Raw genomic sequence first — 16,505 nt, forward strand, 5'->3', positions numbered from 1 at the left:
CCACTGCCCGGCCCCGACCCCGAGCACACATGCACAGATTTGAGCACATACACCCACAGCCCTCATGACACACACCCTCACCTTGCCTCACACAGACCCACAGATCTAGCACACAGGCTCTCTTTCACATGCACCCTCGCCTTCTCACCCAGACCCCCACAAGCCCACACACATGCACTCCTTTACATCCTCACCCTCTCTCTCACAGACTCATTCACAAATGCAACACACACACACGCACTCCCCGACACACATCCTCACCACTTTCTCACATGCGTGCATGCGCGCGCACACACACACTTTCAGAGCCTCCCTCACACCATCGCTTCCCTTCCTCTGTCTCTCACAAACACTCCCTCTGCCAAGAGTGTAGCTCTGCTGCAGAGCAGCCCCTGACAGTATTTGTCACTGTTCTCCACCACGTCCTTGGCCTTCCTGGCCCCGGTCTCTTCCCCTCCACCTCCAGCCCTGGACACTGTGGCCTTGTATTCTTCTGTCCTTTCTCTGTTTAGCCAACAATTATACACGGAGCATTCATTCAACAGTGTTGACTGAGCACTGGTTATAGGTTAAGTGTTGGGGACACCGGTGACACAGGCCCCTCTCTCATAGGGCTGTCAATTCTGGGACCAATTGGTTTGTTGCTTATCTCACCTGATGAGATTTTGAGGTAACCCTTGATCTTGTATGTTGAGGTCTGTGTAGGAATTCACAAGAGGAAAAATCTGGGGAAGGTGGTCCAGACAGAGGGAACAGCATATGCAAAGCCTGGAAATAAAGTGTGGCAGGAAAATGGGGATCAGAGGGGAAGCTACATATAGGGCAGAAGCCAGAGATGTCACAGAGTTTAGGTGCCTTGCTCACAGATTTGGATTTTGTCTAGTGGGCCACAAGGACTCATGGGAAATCTCTAGGGACAAGACAAGGTGGGGAGAGACTGGAGACAGGGAGGCTGGTTGAGAGGCTTGAGGAGTACAGACGGGAGATGATGGTGGTCTGATCTAGATGAGGGATGGAAGAGGAGACTCATTTAGGAGCAAGGACCTGTGGCATTCCAGTTCTAGGGCTGTGACCTCAGGAAAGTCACTCCAGCTGTAAGCCGGGTCCCTCAGGTGAGGATGGGACAGTATAGGAGCTGGGATCTAGTAAATGCCCAGTCGGTGGTAGGCATTGTTGTTAGCATCACTAGGGCAAGGGGGACATCGGGTGAGGAGGCAATTTACTGAGCACCTATGGAGTGCTGAGTACTGTGCCAGGTGCTGGGGCCCAGAGGTGAGGTGGTCTGCGGCTCTGGGGAGCTCACACTCCCGATAAGCACAGCTCACACAGACCGGAGAGGGCTGAGCATGGGGCACGCAAAGCACTCTGGAAGGCCAAAGGAGGATCAGAAGCACCCAACAAGGTCTGGGTGGCTCGTGGAGGACCTGGCATTGAGCCAGACCCCAAAGAGGCTGACCTAGGCAGAGGTGGAGGGAGGAGCTTCAGGTTTAGGGAACCATGTGGCCAGCAGCCCAAGGGCAGGCCAAGGAGTCTAATCCAGCTGCTGTGTGAGACGCAAGACTGGGGAGTCTTGGAATGGGATTATGGAAGAGAGGCTGGCGGGTGGTCAGCATGGGGTTGAGGTGCATTCTAGAAACCTGATTTGTTGGTAGTGAAGTGGAGTGCCCATTAGAGACTCTGCTGCAGGCTCTGCTGCTATGCCATTGGATGACTTCAAATAAATGCCTTGTCCTCCTTGGTCTCAGTTTCCCCACCTCTGTGGTGAGGTGATAAGTCTTATATAGGAGGGGATTCTGGTATCACGTCCTAGGGGTTGGTCTAGCCAGCTTTGTAGGGCATCTTCTAGCCTGGAATTCTGGGCTTCAGCAGCACTTTCTTAGCATTCTGAGCAGAAGAAAGGAACAAATGGTTCCCCCAGAGATAGGTTTGGGGCCCTCCCAGTGAGGAGCCAGGAGCTTAGCATGAAAAAGAGGCGTCTTTGCCAGGATCTGACTCCTAAGTCCGAGAGGGAACCAGAAGAAAGAGAAGGCCAAGGTCCCTCTTCTCTCCTGCCCTGACCCCATGTAGTGGTAGATGTGGGCCTTGTGCCCAATCCTTGGCCCAAGGGGTGTCAGGACCCTTCCTGCCTGCTAAGGAAGGAACAGGGCTGGAATTCAGGAAAGTGGCCTAGGGCTTGGAATCCCTTGGGGCTGAGGAGCCAGGAGGCCCATCTCAGGGTGACAGAGGCAAGTGAATGCCTATGGGTTCCGCTGTTGATATTTGGGGGTGCCAGGAGTTGTGGTATAAGGCAGGTTCTGGTCACCCCCCCACCCCCCGCCCTGGATCCTAGCTGCAAGGGGCCCTTTAAGCATCTCACCTGTGAGGTGGGGCTGGTAGAGAATTAATTTCCTGTGCTATTTTAATTTTGCTGTATTTAATTCGCTGTTTATTTTAATTAATTAACGGCGGGTAATCCTCTATCCTAACTTGCTGCCGCTGGCTCCTCTTCCTTTTCAGAGGGGTGGAAGGCCAGGCCAGGTGATTGCTGAGTTAGCTGTGGGAGAAGAGAGAGAGAGCCCTGGGGGCATGTCCCGTTTCCCCTTTCCCCATCTCAACCCAGGGATCTTCTCCACTCTCCCTGCTTCTCCTCCAAAGAGCCTACCCCTCCCTCCTCGCCTGTGGGCCCTCCTACTCCTCCTTTCTCTTTCCCCAGCATGGCTTCAGGGCTTCATGTTCAGTAACTTGGTGAAGAGAGCCCTGACACAAGGCCCCTGCTTACCCCCCAGCAAATATACTTTAATGTCAGGGTGGTTGTTTCAAGGATAGGAAGCTTGGCTTGCAACCCAAGTAGTCCTTAGGGGCTACTTGGGAAAAATTTCAAAGAGGGTCTGCTTTTTGAATGGCAGCCCCCTTGCCCACTCCAGTGCCCAAACAGCACACCTATCTATGTGGTCAGGCCTGTAGGACACTAGCATGTCCACCCACCTGTGAACACACCCTTGGCACGTTCTCCATTATTAGTTAATCTTTAGGATGGACCTCTAGGAGAGGATGATCCCCTGTAGAGATGAGGAAGCGCAGCTCTGAAAGGCTAAGTGACTCGCCCAAGGTCACATAGCAACCAAGAGAAACAGGGCCTGGGTTCTGGATGTAATCTGGCTGCATAGAAAGAGTTAACAGTTGGAGGGCTGGGAGGGGAAGTGGCTTGGAGATTAGGGTAGGGGGTATTAGGACCAGGAAATGGGGTCCTCTGGCTTTGGAGGATGTGGGGAGAGGAGGAGTGGGTCCTTGCCACAAGGGGCTTTCCGAGGTATGAGGTCTCAGCCACCTGCTTCCATTTCCCTGTGTGTCTTCGGTTGTCCGTTTGGAACTAGGGTTTGCTCTGTCACTCGCACTGTACCCTACCAGGGGGACCCTTCCGTGGCTAGGTGGAACCCTATTTTTTTTTTTTTTTAACAAACACTTACATAGCATTTACCATGTTCCAGGCACTCTCTAGCTTTATAAATAGATATTCATTTAATCACCTAGCAGCCCTATTATTATCATCCTTATCTTGCATATCAGAAAACCGAGGCTTACGAAGGTGAAGTAGCTTGCCCAAGGTCCCACAGCTTGTACCTGGTGGACAGCCTTTGAACTTGGACCACTGGGATCCAGAGTCCTTGTTCTGAACTACCATACTGCCCTCTCCACTTCATGCTGTGGTTGGGAGATAGCCCTGAATTCCCCAGAGATAGGGCATCCTGGGGGAGCCTCTTGCCTAGGCTGAAAGGGAGATCCACCCACCCTCAGCACCCTGAGTCTACTCGTTGCATTGGGGAAGCAGTCAGAACATCAGGGTGTGCCTGGCTGGGAGGTGCGGATCAGCAATTGGAAAGCCTCCGATGGAACCTGGACCATGCTGTGCAGTGCTGGCTGGGGTAGGGTGGGGGGACAGCAAAGGTGGGCCTCAGATGACACCCTCAGAGAGCTTGCCTTCGGGCTGGACAAACGGTGTCTGAACAGTTACCAGCAGTTGTATAAGATAGCAGGAGAAACACGTGATGCAGAGAAAAAGAATTTTGAGCTCTGAATCCCATGTAACTTAGTTACTTGATGCCTTTCTGAGCCTCTGTTTCCCCATTTGTCAAGGGGAAGTAAACATGGCATTGACTCTATAGGATTTTATGAGGCTCAAATGAGATAAAGTGGGAAGGGTTTGAGTTCAGAAGTGGGGGCTCGGTGAACATCTCTCTAGATGCTGAGGTCCAATTTCTGGAGTAGGAGAGGGTCCCACCCCTGGGACTGCCATTGGAGCAGGTCAGGATGGGAACAGTAAGGATGTGGAAGGCAATGAGAGTCTCACCTTTGGGGTCAGGCTGCTTGGGTTTAAATCCCAAACATGCTGAGCCACTTGCCCTCTATGGGCCTTGATTTCCTTGTCTGCAAAATGGGTATTATAATAGTACCTCCCCCCATAAGGTGTTATGAGTATTAAACCAGTTAATCTCCTTATTCAGTAAGCAATACTGAGCACTTGCTAGGTGCCAAACATACTACTACCTGCTGCGGATAATAAGTGGTAAATACATGTTAGCAATCTTATTATTGTCATCATCATTCATATTGGGGGTGGCTGTTCAGAGAGGAGGCTGAGGCTTCTAGATCAGGGATGAGTGACACAGTAAAATGCTACAGAAGTAATAACAGGCTGATTTATTATTGAGCACTTACTATGTGCCAGGCATATCAGCTCATGGGGCACGTACTTGTCCCCATTTTGCAGATGGGAAGCAAGTTCAAAGAGGTAGAGTGAACTGCCCAGAGAAACACAGCTAGTAAGGGGTAGAGCTGGAGACTGAGAGACTCAAAAGCCAGGCTCTTAATCACAGAGCTATAAACCTGCTTAAGAGATGGAGTAGGGTAGGGGCAGTGATCCAGCAGAGGAAAGAGGGAGAAACCTGGCCAGGAGAGGGAGAAAACTGAGCGAGACCTCCAAATTCAGGAAACAATGAGGGAATGGACCAAGTCAGCATATGCTCCCCCAGTAGCCTATCCCAGCAGTAAACAAGGCATGAACTCAGGGACAGGAGCGAGTGAAGACCGGAAGAGGTAGCTCTCGAGAAAAGGGCACAGTTGAAAGAGATGGGGAGCCAGCTCAGTCCAGGTGGAGGACACTGTTACTGTATCAGCAAAGGCTCTGAGGTGAGAATGAGGAGCTTGGCTTAGGGCCAAGAAGCGGAGGAAATGGCTGAGAGAGGTCAGAATGAGGGTTGGGAGGACTGATGGCCTCAGGGGCAGAGGGACAGTGACAGCCCTAGGGAAATAGGGAGGGTGACGATTTGAGAGACTTCACTAATGGAGAAATAGAAATAACCCCCCATCTGGACAGGAAATAGAGCATAGTGATCAAGAGGGCAGGCTCTGGAGTCAAATCCTAGCCAGGCTGCTTCCTACCGTGTGATCAGAGCAAGTCATTTGAGGTCTCATTTTTCAAAATGAGGAGTAATGAAAGTACCCATCTAAGATGGAATGATCTGTGAGAATTGGTTAGCATGGCACCTGGCACATGGGGAGCACTTGATTCATTCATTCATTCATTTGCCTCAACTCCCAAGTGCATATTTAGTGTCAGGTACTTTCCTAGGGCACACGGCAGAGAACAAAGTAGATAAAAATCCCTGCCCTCAAGAAGCTTAAATTTAGAGGGTGAAACAGTTAACACAAAAAGAAGTAAAACACACAGTATGTTAGATATTGTTAAGTGCCAAGGAGAAAAATGAAACAGGGAAAGAAAGGGCTTGGGGAAGGCCAGGGTTTTGAGGCGATTGGAGTTTTCAGTAAACTTATAAATGGGGGTTATTTTTAATATTATTCATATAGTAGAGTTTTTTTTTAATGTTTTTCTTTCTTTTTTTTTTTTTAAGATTTTATTCATTTATTCATGAGAGACACAGAGAGATAGGCAGAGGGAGAATCAGGCTCCCTGTGGGGAGCCCGATGAGGGACTTGGTCCTAGGACCCCTGGATCACGCCTTGAGCCAAAGGCAGATGCTCAACCACTGGGCCACCCAGGTGTCCCCATATAGCAGGTTTTTAGTATAAAGAGTACCTTTCAGTTTTGTAAGGTAGTTTTCCTTCCTGAGAATCACTCAAGGTGTAGGTATTGCTGTCCCCATTTTATAGATGGGGACACTGAGGCTCAAAGAGAAGACGCTGACCCAGGAGTCATAACTCTGAGGACAGTGCTGACTCCCTGGGACTCCCAGGGACAAGGGAGTGTTATTCCCAAAAGTCTAGAGGACCAAAGTTTCATTGAGGTGGGTCAGTGTCCGGGGATGGAGCGGAGCTGGAGAGCAGAGGCAGAGGCCTGCTTCCTGGAGCCAGAGCTGCAGTCAGCACACCCCAGCGTGGCCTGATCAGGGTTAGTTCAGAGAGTGGCTGGACCCAGGGGCAACCCTGAGGGCAGAGCGGGGGCAGCGGGCTGGGCCTGAGACACTGTGTGATTGAGCAAAGGGGCAGAATCTGTCCAGAACTGAGTGAGTGTGTGGGTGGTATGGAGACTGTGGGGGGGGGGGGGGAGAGAAGAGAGGGAGAAGTCAGCTCCACTGACCAGACAGGAGGCCAGAGCGAGGAGGAGGAGGTTTGGTGGGGGCCAGAGCTGGCTGTGAAGGCTCTTGAATGTCCCGCAGAAGACCTCGGCAGCAATAGGGAGCCATTACAGGTTTTTGGAGCAGGGACATTGTGTCATGAAAGTGAGACTGAGGAAGATGAATGTGGCACGAGGTGGAGGAGGTTCAATGGAGGCATTCTGGAGGTGGGGAGCCTCCTGGGGGACCCTCATTGCTGAGCCAGCGAGAAATGGTGAGGTCAGATCCGAGAGACAGCTTAGACCTATGGAAAGAGGAGCCTCAGAGACAAATTCCTGGCCACTAGCCTTCTGAAGTCTGCCTCACATTTTCTGAGGGGCCCTCTACTAATCCTTTTCCATCTGTGTGCTCATTTCCCCATTTGGATTGAACTAAAGACCCTTTTTCCTCTTTTTTTTTTTTTTAAGATTTTATTTATTTATTCACGAGAGGCACAGAGAGAGAGGGAGGCAGAGACACAGGCAGAGGGAGAAGCAGGCTCCATGCAGGGAGCCTGATGTGGGACTCGATCTCGGGTCTCCAGGGTCATGCCCTGGGCTGAAGGCGGCGCTAAACCACTGGGCCACCGGAGCTGCCCTCCTCTTTTTTTTTTTTTTTTTTATTTTAAGATTTTATTCATTAATATGAGAGAGAGAGAAAGAGAGAGAGAGGGAGAGAGAAAGAGAGAGAGAACGCGTGTGCGAGCGTGCACATGCACACGTGAGGGGGGGTGGGAGGGAGAAGCAGACTCCCCGCTAAACAAGGAGTTGGATGTGGGACTCTGACCCTAGGACCCTGAGATCATGACCTGAGCCAAAAGCAGATGCTTAACTGACTGAGCTACCCAGATACACCCAAGACCTCTTTTCTTTTCTAAACATTTGAGCTAAGGATCCATTTTGAGAAGATGATAGGCCTTCTCTTCAGAAAAAAATACAAAAACAAATTTGGGTTAAAATTCTGTGAGGTTTACAAACCTGCCAAAGTCCATCCATGGAACCAAACTAGATGATCCATAGTAATAAAAATAGAAATAGCAGCTAGCACTAAATGCTTGTTATGGGCCAGGGGCTGGGCAAAGTAATAGACCTCATGATCTTGTTAAGTCCGGTAGGTAGGTACCGTTATTACTATTCTGACTTACAAATGGGGAAACTGAGGAAGCCTAGAGAGGTGGAATGATTTGTTCAAAGTCAAACCTAGAATGGAAGCCTGGGTCTGTCAGCTTGAGAGCCCAAGATCTTCACCGCTAAAATTAAGGCAAGAATTCTAGAATGGGGGAAGGGGACATGGCAAGGAGGGGGCAGATGTGGGAGGATTTTCAAAGAAAGCTGTGGAAAAGCAGAGCTAGAAGCAAACTGTGGGAAAGGGGCATAATGGTGCCACTCAATCCTGAGGTGACAGGCATCCGGTGGTTGGAGGTGTGGAGCTAGAGATGAAGACTCCATTTGAAGCCTGGTCTAGCTTTTGGGGGGTTGGTATCTATCCCGCATGACTCCCAACTAAGTGACCTGCTCTGGAGCCAGCTGGGAAGAAGTAGGGTGTGGGGCTACCCTGTCTTCTAGGTCAGATTCTGCTCTGACTGGGAGGGCTTACTCCTGACTCTTTGACTCCGCTTCCAGTGCTGTCCCTGAAATCAACCCTCCTTCCCCATTCCCAAAGCCTGACTCTTTGACTCCGCTTCCAGTGCTGTCCCTGAAATCAACCCTCCTTCCCCATTCCCAAAGCCACTGAGAAGGGTCATTGGGCTTTGATCCCACTAGGGGAGTTCAGAAGTAGAGACACCCTTTGCATCCCAGAAAAGAGCGCTGGGGCCCATCTCCTGAGATCAGAGTGGAATCTGGAACCCAAACAGCATGTGGTGCATGTTAGGTTCTGGTTTAGACCCTAAACCAGGAGGAGGTGATCTAGATTAGACTAGACCATAGTATTAGGCTGGAATCTACATTTATGGTGGGTTGGATTTGTTGGTCATTTTGAACAGAGTTTGGCAAAGAGTTGGATAGTAAAAAAAAAAAAACTTTAGGCTTTGTAGACCACTGGGTCTCGGTCATGAGTACTCAACTCTGCTATTGTACTTTGAAAGCAGTCATAGAAAATGCATAAATGGATGAGTATGGCTGCATTCCCATCAAACTAGAATCATAAAGACAGATACCAGGTTGGATTTGGTTCTCGGGCCATAGTTTGCCATCCTTTTATCTAGAACCTCATTCTTCCTAAGGGTGTCTAGTCTAGATCTTAAATCTTACTAGACAATGATCTAAGCAAATAAGGTTGTGGTGTCAGACTATAAATAAGGTTGATTAACGTGGAAGATGATATAGATCCACAGTCTTGCTGGGATCTAGACATTGGGAATTGGTGAACAAGAAATGTACTAGACAGTGGTTTAAAACAGATTATAAGCCATAATCTCCGGCTGAGCCTAAATTCACAGAAAGCTGAGGTGGGGTGGTGTGGAGTGGTGAGATTTAGACCAACACATAAGGTTGTGGTCTGAATATAGGGAAGTGGGTGAACTAAAGCCACACAGATATTGATCTAGAGCAGGCAAAGTCTTGGCCCTAAGCCAGAGTACCATATGATCTAGAACAACATTGTCCAATGGAAATGTGATGGGAGCCATATATATAATCTAAAATTTTTGGTGTCCACATTAAGTAAAAAGAAATAAGTGAATTGATGTGAATAATGTATCTCCTGTAACCCAATATATCCAAAATATTATCATTTTAACATAGTCTTTATAAAAAGTATTGAGGTGTTTTTTTTCTTTCATATTTAGACTTCAAAATCTGATGCATGTTCTATGCTTGCGGCACATCTTAATTCCAACTATCCACGTTCCCAGTGCTCAGTAGTTAGTTTCTACCATATTGGGCAGCATAGGTTTAGAAATGGACTTTTCTTTGGGACCAGGATCCAGAGGAGTCATAAGCCAGAATGATCTGGAGTAAATAGAGGTTACACTCTTAGCAGACTTGAACTAGGTGTTGACTAGCTCACTCTGAGAGAGCATCTTTTGGCTCTGGGTTGGGAGTTGGAGGGGGTCCCTCCTTTGTAGTCCTGACCAGGTGGCCTCCAGCTCTTCCCTCCCTCATCGAAGTGTCACCTCTGAATCTGGAGTCTGGTTTGGGCTGGCAGGTGGGGGTGGGGCAGGGTAGCAGCTGGACCCTTGAGGGAACAGGAGCTCCACCCCTCCAAGCCAGCTGCTGCCAGCCTTCCTGGACTGGCTCTGTGGAAACAGGGGGCCCAGAGACAGAAATAAACTGCCAGGTTTCCGGGGCGGAGTGGGGGGCCTGCCAGCCTTTGTGCTTCCTTGCTGGAGGTTAGGGGGGGCAGGAAGCAACTCCATGCCCTGTCCTAGGCTGTTACCCCTCCATGCCATCTCCCCTCATCCCCAGGTGCCTCCAACCTCCATGGCTAGGCAAAGTCTAGAATTTAGTGGACTAGTGAACCCTGTGGGCCCAGAAGGCTGCTGGGTCAGTCCCCTGGGAACAAAGGGTGATTCCCTGGGGCCCTGGACACAGCTTTGTGGCCACGGGGATAGTGCCTGTGTGCTCATTTCTAGGACTCCACCCTGGGAACCCTGTTAGCTGCTCCAGGGCAGAAGCAGAACAGATTCAGAGGGCTGCAGTGAGGTATTAGACGAGGAATTGGAAGATCTGCGTTGGATGCTCACCTCTGCCACTAACTACCCAAAGGCAACTTTGGGCAAATGACACTTTGAGCCTCAGTTTTCCCCACTATAAGAAAGCGGGCTGTGTTTGTCCTGCTTGTCTCAGGGCACTGTGGTTCAGTGGCTAGCTCAGACTCTGGAGGCGAAGTTTATCGGACTCTGGCCTCTGCTAGTGTGTGACCTTTGGTAGGTCAGTTACCCTTCCAGGGCCTCAGTTTCTTCATCAGCCAAAGGGGGATATTAACCTACTTTCTGGGAACCTTATATTCAAGTGAGTTAATGCATTTAGGGCAAGTGCTCAGTGTTGGCTATTACTGTCGGGTAGTTGATAAGTTCAACTGGGTTGTAAGGGAAAATGCATTATTCAAACGTAAGGGGTTCTTTCCCTGGAAAGAATTCTCTCAGAGCCCCTCATTTTATGAACGGAAAAACGGAGGCCCCCCGAAAAGGAAGGCATTTTGCCCAAAGAGAGGCACACAGCAAGCGAAAGCCGTATTTGGTACCCAGGGTATAAAGCCAGGTGGCACATCCCCAATGTACAGGTAAGGAAATCGAGGCTGGTGATTGGCCGCTGGCACACAGTGGCGCTGTCCAGTGAGGCCAGAGTGCGCCGCTGGGGAGGGAGTGCCCGGCCGTCGGGGCTCTCCCGGGGAGGGGCGTGCAGGTAGCGGGCGCCCGGGAGCCGCAGCCCAGCCAGGCGCGCTATTAATAATCCCGCCGCTCCGTCCCGGCCGCGCGCGCAGGTCCGGGCCGCCGCCGGGCGCCTCCCGGGCCTGGGCCGGGGCCGGAGCCCGAGCCGGATCGCGGCGGCCCTCCCCTTCCCCCGCCACGTGACCCCCCCTCCCACTCCGCGGGCAGCCGAGGGCCCGGGCTGGCGGAGGGCGGGCCGGGGGCCAGGAAAAAGCCGAAAACACCGAGGCTGGGCCGCTCCCCTCCCGCTCAAAATAGCCCCCGGCCGGGGCTGCCACGCATTCCGCCGGGCCCGGGGCGCGGGAAGGGGCGGCCGGCCGGGCCCCCGCCCGGCCCGACGTGGCTGCCTCGCCGGGTTGGAGGGGGGGACGAGGGCGGGCCGCGCGGCCGGCCGGCATGTGGCTCTCCTTCGGGGAGCCTTGGCAGCCCGGGCTGCGCGCTGCGCCGGGATGATGGAGAGCTTCTGGAATTTCCTGCAGCTGGAGAGCGCGGCCGGCCGGGGGAGCGGGCTGAGCGCGCGGCTCCGAAAGGGGCGCCTCGCGGCCCGACCCTAGGGGGCGCCTCCGCGGCGAGGGCTGCGGGGGGAGATCCCCTTACCCGCCCCAGGCCGCGGGAGCGGAGGGCTGCGCACCTCCCCTCCCCCGCCGCTCCTTTCGGGTCTGGCGGGGGTCCAGTCCCGCCCCTCCCGGCCTGGGCGGCGGAGAGGGGCCAGGTGCAGGCAACGCCCCTCCCCCAGCCGCCTGGTTTCCCTCTCGGCCCGTCACCTCCTCCAGGAGTCAGAAGCTCCGCGGCCTCATCTGGGAAGGGGGGGGTGGCAGGGATCAGGGGGCAGCGCGGGCCTGCCAGGTAGCCTGAGAGGCGGCGGCGGCGGCGGCGGCGGCGGGAAAACTCGGAGGCGGACCGTTCGGGCCCGAGAACGGCCGGGCTTACGGACCACAGCCTCCTGCTCGAGCAAGAGGCGCCCCAGGGCTCCTAGGAGGGAGGCGAGGCCGTCCTCTCCCAACAACCCCCTCCCCAACTACCCTCACCCCCCGCAACCGCGGAGCCGGTGGGGGGGAGGCGCGGACGTGCCTGAAAAATCCTGGACAGTTTTCTGGACGTTGGCGGCAGCTTTCTTTGGGGGCGGCTCCTGCACCTTGCAGGTCCTGAAGTCCAGAAAAGGGCTCCCGGGAGGGAGGGGGTTCCCTTTACAGGAGCCCCGAGATCCGGGGGAGTAGGTAAGTGACCTCTCAGGGCTCACTCTGGGCAGCGTGGGGATGGGGAGGGAAAGAGGTCTACCTTGCCCTTTGTGGGGGAGGGGAAGGGATGCTTTCCCACACTTTGCTAGTTCCAATACCATTTGGCCTCCGCACACTGTTGAACCGTTTGGCAACTCAGGCGCCTCCCTCGCCTGGGGTGGACTGCCTCTCCCTCTGCCAAGGGTCCCTGTTCGACTTCCATTTCCTGCCCCAGCCCAGCACACCCTCACTGTGTTAAACAAAAGCAGTGGAGGTAGGCACAGTTCGAATCCCTCCTCTGCCACTCACTGGCAGTGTGACCTTGAGCTAGTCCCTTCACTCCTTAGTCCCTTTGCTCATCTCAAAAACTAGATAATAGTAGGTCGGCCATGGCCTTGTGGAGCTTAAAGCTGCACAATGTTGAAAGCAATTACCATAGTGTCAGCACATAGTAAGGACAGGAAATAAAGGGCACCTGTGTAGCATACAATCTCATTCAGAGCTCTTCAAGTATTTGAATACCCCTCCCCTCTAGCAACCCTGTGAAATTTGGCTTCCCAAGGTAAGTAGTGACTCGCAGTAAGGCCCAGGAGGATGGAAAGATGTTGGTTTTATTTATTAAGTGTTCACTTATTCGCTGAGGACACAGTTAACATTGTTCTCAACTAGCTCCAGACTAGGGGAGAGACATCTAAATTGGTGCTGGGAACTGAAGACTAGGACTGGTCACCAAACTTCGTTAAAGCTGGAAGGGTCCTCAGAAGTCCTTCCTGCTACGTTAGCTCTCAGTACAGGTGGAGAAACTGAGACCACCAGAGGGGACCTTGTCTCCTCACAGTACTCGTTCTGCTGTTCCTAAGGGGTGGGATAGGGCCTGACAGAGAGCTCTGGGCTGGGGGAAGCTGGAGCAGCCCCTGGCCTGGCTCCCTAGGGTAAGGCCTAGGCAGGCTGAGAGGCTAGTGGAATTCTGCTTTCCTCTCCCTCCCATCTCTATGCTGACCTTTCACTCCACCTCTGCTAGAGTGGGTGGAGGTGGAACCCAGATACCCAGATTCAAATTCAGATCCCTGTTGGCTCCCTCCTCAGCCCAGGATGTTGGGCCTGGGCCTGGGCCTGGGCCTGGGCCTGTGTCAACTCCCACCCTTCCCTCCCCCCCATGCACCCCCCCCCCCCCCAGTTCTCCCTGTTTCCTGTTGGATTGGCCTTCCTTATGTACTGGAAGGAACTCAAGGCTCCATTTGTTGTCTGTGTGAACTTAAGCAAACTACCTCGCCTCTGTGAGCCTCAATTTACTTTTCTGCAAAATAGAGTTGACTTAAAAGCTACATAGCAGAACACCTCTTTCATGAGCATCCCAGAGGCTTCCTGGCAGAGATTTATTTAAATAATAAAAGGCAGAGATTCCCAAGTATCTACCAGGTATGGAGAATAGCTCAGTCTTCCTTCACCTTTGGTTCCAGGGATGAGGCGGGGTAGGGTGTGGGAGATGAGTATCCACTGGATCATTTTGGCATGGTCCAGATTTGAGGACATTTATGTGGCCCAGATTCCAGGGTTGCCAGGTGCCTGTGTCTCTGAATGCACTGTTGGGCAGTTATCATGAACTCCCCTCTAGGACTGTAGACTCCTTTTCCCATCAAATCCAGCCCCACCTCCCTCTGCTTCCAGTAAACCCTCCTGGGCTGCCTCTACCTCCAATCCGTAGAGAGCTCTCAGTGAGGGACTGTGGAAGAGAAAGGGGCTGGAAGCCACAGTTGGGCTGTGTGACTTAGGGAAGCTGCTTCCCCTCTCTGGGCCTTGGTTTCCTCCTGCATAAGCAGAGGAGGCTTGGATCAGTGACTCCCTGAGGCACCTTCCAGCTCTGACAGGCTGTGTTGACTGATGTATCCTAGGAGATAGGAGCACACAGAACCAAGTCAGATGGGAGATTCCTGTGGAGGTATCCCCACCTCCAGAAGACTGGAGTGCCTCCCTTCCCCAGACACAGATTCAGGGACGCTGGCCGAGATTGTGGTGGGCAGAAGGGACATATCACCCAAGTGAATGGCATCACCGATTCCCAGGGCCTAAAAACAAGAGCTTGCATCCATCAGAGCTGTGAGACCGCCGGCTTCTAGGGGAAGGGAATGTGTGTGTCAGTGACCAGTCCAGCCTCCAGGGAGTGGGGGATGCGGTGTTCCAGGCAGCTAGCTTGTGGGATGGTGTGTCCCGAAGAGCCATTGCAGGGGTAGCATATTGGGGTGTGTGCAAGACAAGAGCTGGTGACAGTAGAGAAGGAAACATAGATGAAGCCGAGAGCCAGGCTTGGGGGTCAGGGCAGGCAGTTCGGGGAGGGCTCCAGCCTTACCAGGAAAATTCAGCACAATCTGACACAGTAGTTTCGCCTGTGCCTAGATCTGCCGGCTTGTTTATAGGTGTTGAGCTGAACTGCACTGTTCTGAATTGCCAGTTGTCATGTTCTATTGTAGGGGTATCCGTGTAGGGGTGTTGTCAAGGTTTCCTGAACAGTGAGTGTCTGGCTGTTTGAGGGGTATGTGTGTACAGGATGGTATTTATCGTCCAGCAATAGGCAGCTCATGTCCATTTGGGGTGCTTATCAGATTGTACTAGAGGCATCAGTTCTGGCTGTTAGAAAGCTTAGGCTACATTAGGGAGATTGCCTGGCTGTAAAGGAAGGTGTTTTCAAGCTGTGAGCAAATCCTGGCCATGTTTTGGGTGCCTCTTCCCCCTCCATCTCTTCGGGGAGGGAGGTCTCCTGTCTTAATCAGTGCCTCCGCAGGTAGGCAAGCAGGCAGTTGCTAGCCTGCTCACACTTGCAGTAATTTTACCACGGTGCCTAAGTCAGGAACAGGCGTGAATTGACCTTTTAACCCCTTCCCCGCCACAGGATTAGACTCTGTTTCCTGTTCAATCTCCTCCAGAACCAGTTCCATCCCGCCTGGGGGGCCCCCCCAAGGAGCGGATAAGCAACCCCCCCAATCTCTTCTCTCCTCCCTCCCTTGTCGAGCCTTGGGGGGGCCCCCGAGGGCCAGGCTGGTGCAGGGTCTGGCAGGAGCTGAGGGCCCAGGCGGGAGTGATAAATATTGAAGAGGAGGGATTTCGGTGTGGGCTGGAGCAGCTGCAGTGGTTCGAGTGTCACACTATCTCTCCCCAGGTTTACTGACCCATTTCCATTCACGCGGCTGCTGGTTTCCTAGCAACGGCAACAGTCCCCCCAGAACAGGCGGAGTGTGTGTCTGCCATTAGCGACTGCCGCAACTGTGTCAAGGTTACCCCGCTCCCTGCAAACCCACCCCGGCGGGTTTGTTTTCTGCCAGCGCCTGGCACTCACAGTGCCAGCCAGGGAGGGGGGAGGGGAGGGGGCTGGGGGCCAGCCTAGGGGCTTGGGTGGGGGTGGGGGCCTGAGGAGGAGCTGCAGTTCCCGGTCCAGTGGGAGCCAACTTGGACTGAGGCCGAAGCAGCTGCCCCCCCCTTGGCTGGTGGAATTCCTGAGCCCGAGGGGAGCAGGGGGCGGGGCTGTCCCTCAGCCCTGACCCCCGAGATTCCAGAGCCTGGGGGGAGGGGTGTGGGCCGAGGGGCCTCCGGGAAGCCTGCCTGATCTGACCCCACCTGGCTTGTTCTGCTCCTGCCCTGGCTTCCTCCCACTCCTGCGCAGCAACATGCTCTTCTCTGCTCACAGCTCTTTGTCCCAACCTCTGTGCCTAGTCTCCCCCATCAGACTCCCCAGGGCAGGGTTGTATTTCTCCCATCAGACTAGGGGCTCCTGAGGTTGGGGTTCATGATTTGTTCTTTCCTTCTCTCCCTCCTCAGTACCAGCCCCTGACTGTTTTTCCAAATGTCATGGGAGATGAGATTAAACAGTTGGGGTGGCAAAGCATAATTTTTCTTAACAGAGCCTAGCAGGGCAAATGCCCTCACTCCATCTCCTCAGTGAAGTCCGTTTTGCTGGCACCCCCCTCCTCCCCACAGCACTCAAATGGGAGGGGCCATTGGAAGTAAAGTTACCTCTCCTTTTCATCCTGAAAGCCCAAATGCAAAGGGTTAAAGCAGTTTCGCACACACACCCCCACTTTGCCTTGGTATGTGAGCTCCCCCAGGCTGGGGGGATGGGAGGATGGTGGGGGGGGTCTGTCGCCTTATAGCCACTCGCGTGGTCAGCTCAGACCTGACCAGTCAACATTCCTGCCCAGGAGGACTGGGGCTTGAGGTGGAGGGGCAGGAGCATGGAGGGGGCCAGGTTGGTAGGAAGGGAAAAGTGGGGTACCAAGAAGCGGAGCATGGAAGCATTGTGCAATATATACCCCAGGAAGCCTGGATCTCCCTCCC

The 16,505-nt window shown here is 53.2% G+C and overlaps 1 protein-coding gene across 4 annotated transcripts in view; it reads left to right on the top strand.

Moving 5' to 3' along the window:
* AHDC1 (AT-hook DNA binding motif containing 1) overlaps positions 1-16,505 on the top strand; it is a 63,939-nt gene that overhangs the window by 15,250 nt on the left and 32,184 nt on the right. The window contains exon 1 of one of the 4 annotated variants that reach the window (XM_072827587.1): positions 11,830-12,179. The exons of the other annotated variants lie outside the window; for them this stretch is intronic. The gene's annotated coding sequence lies outside the window, so the exon portion shown is untranslated. Of the gene's footprint in view, positions 1-11,829; positions 12,180-16,505 lie in introns of those variants that run through there. 4 annotated transcript variants of the gene reach the window in all.

This window comes from Canis lupus, chromosome 5, assembly GCF_048164855.1.
Source record: "Canis lupus baileyi chromosome 5, mCanLup2.hap1, whole genome shotgun sequence".
Taxonomy (NCBI): Eukaryota; Metazoa; Chordata; class Mammalia; order Carnivora; family Canidae; genus Canis; species Canis lupus.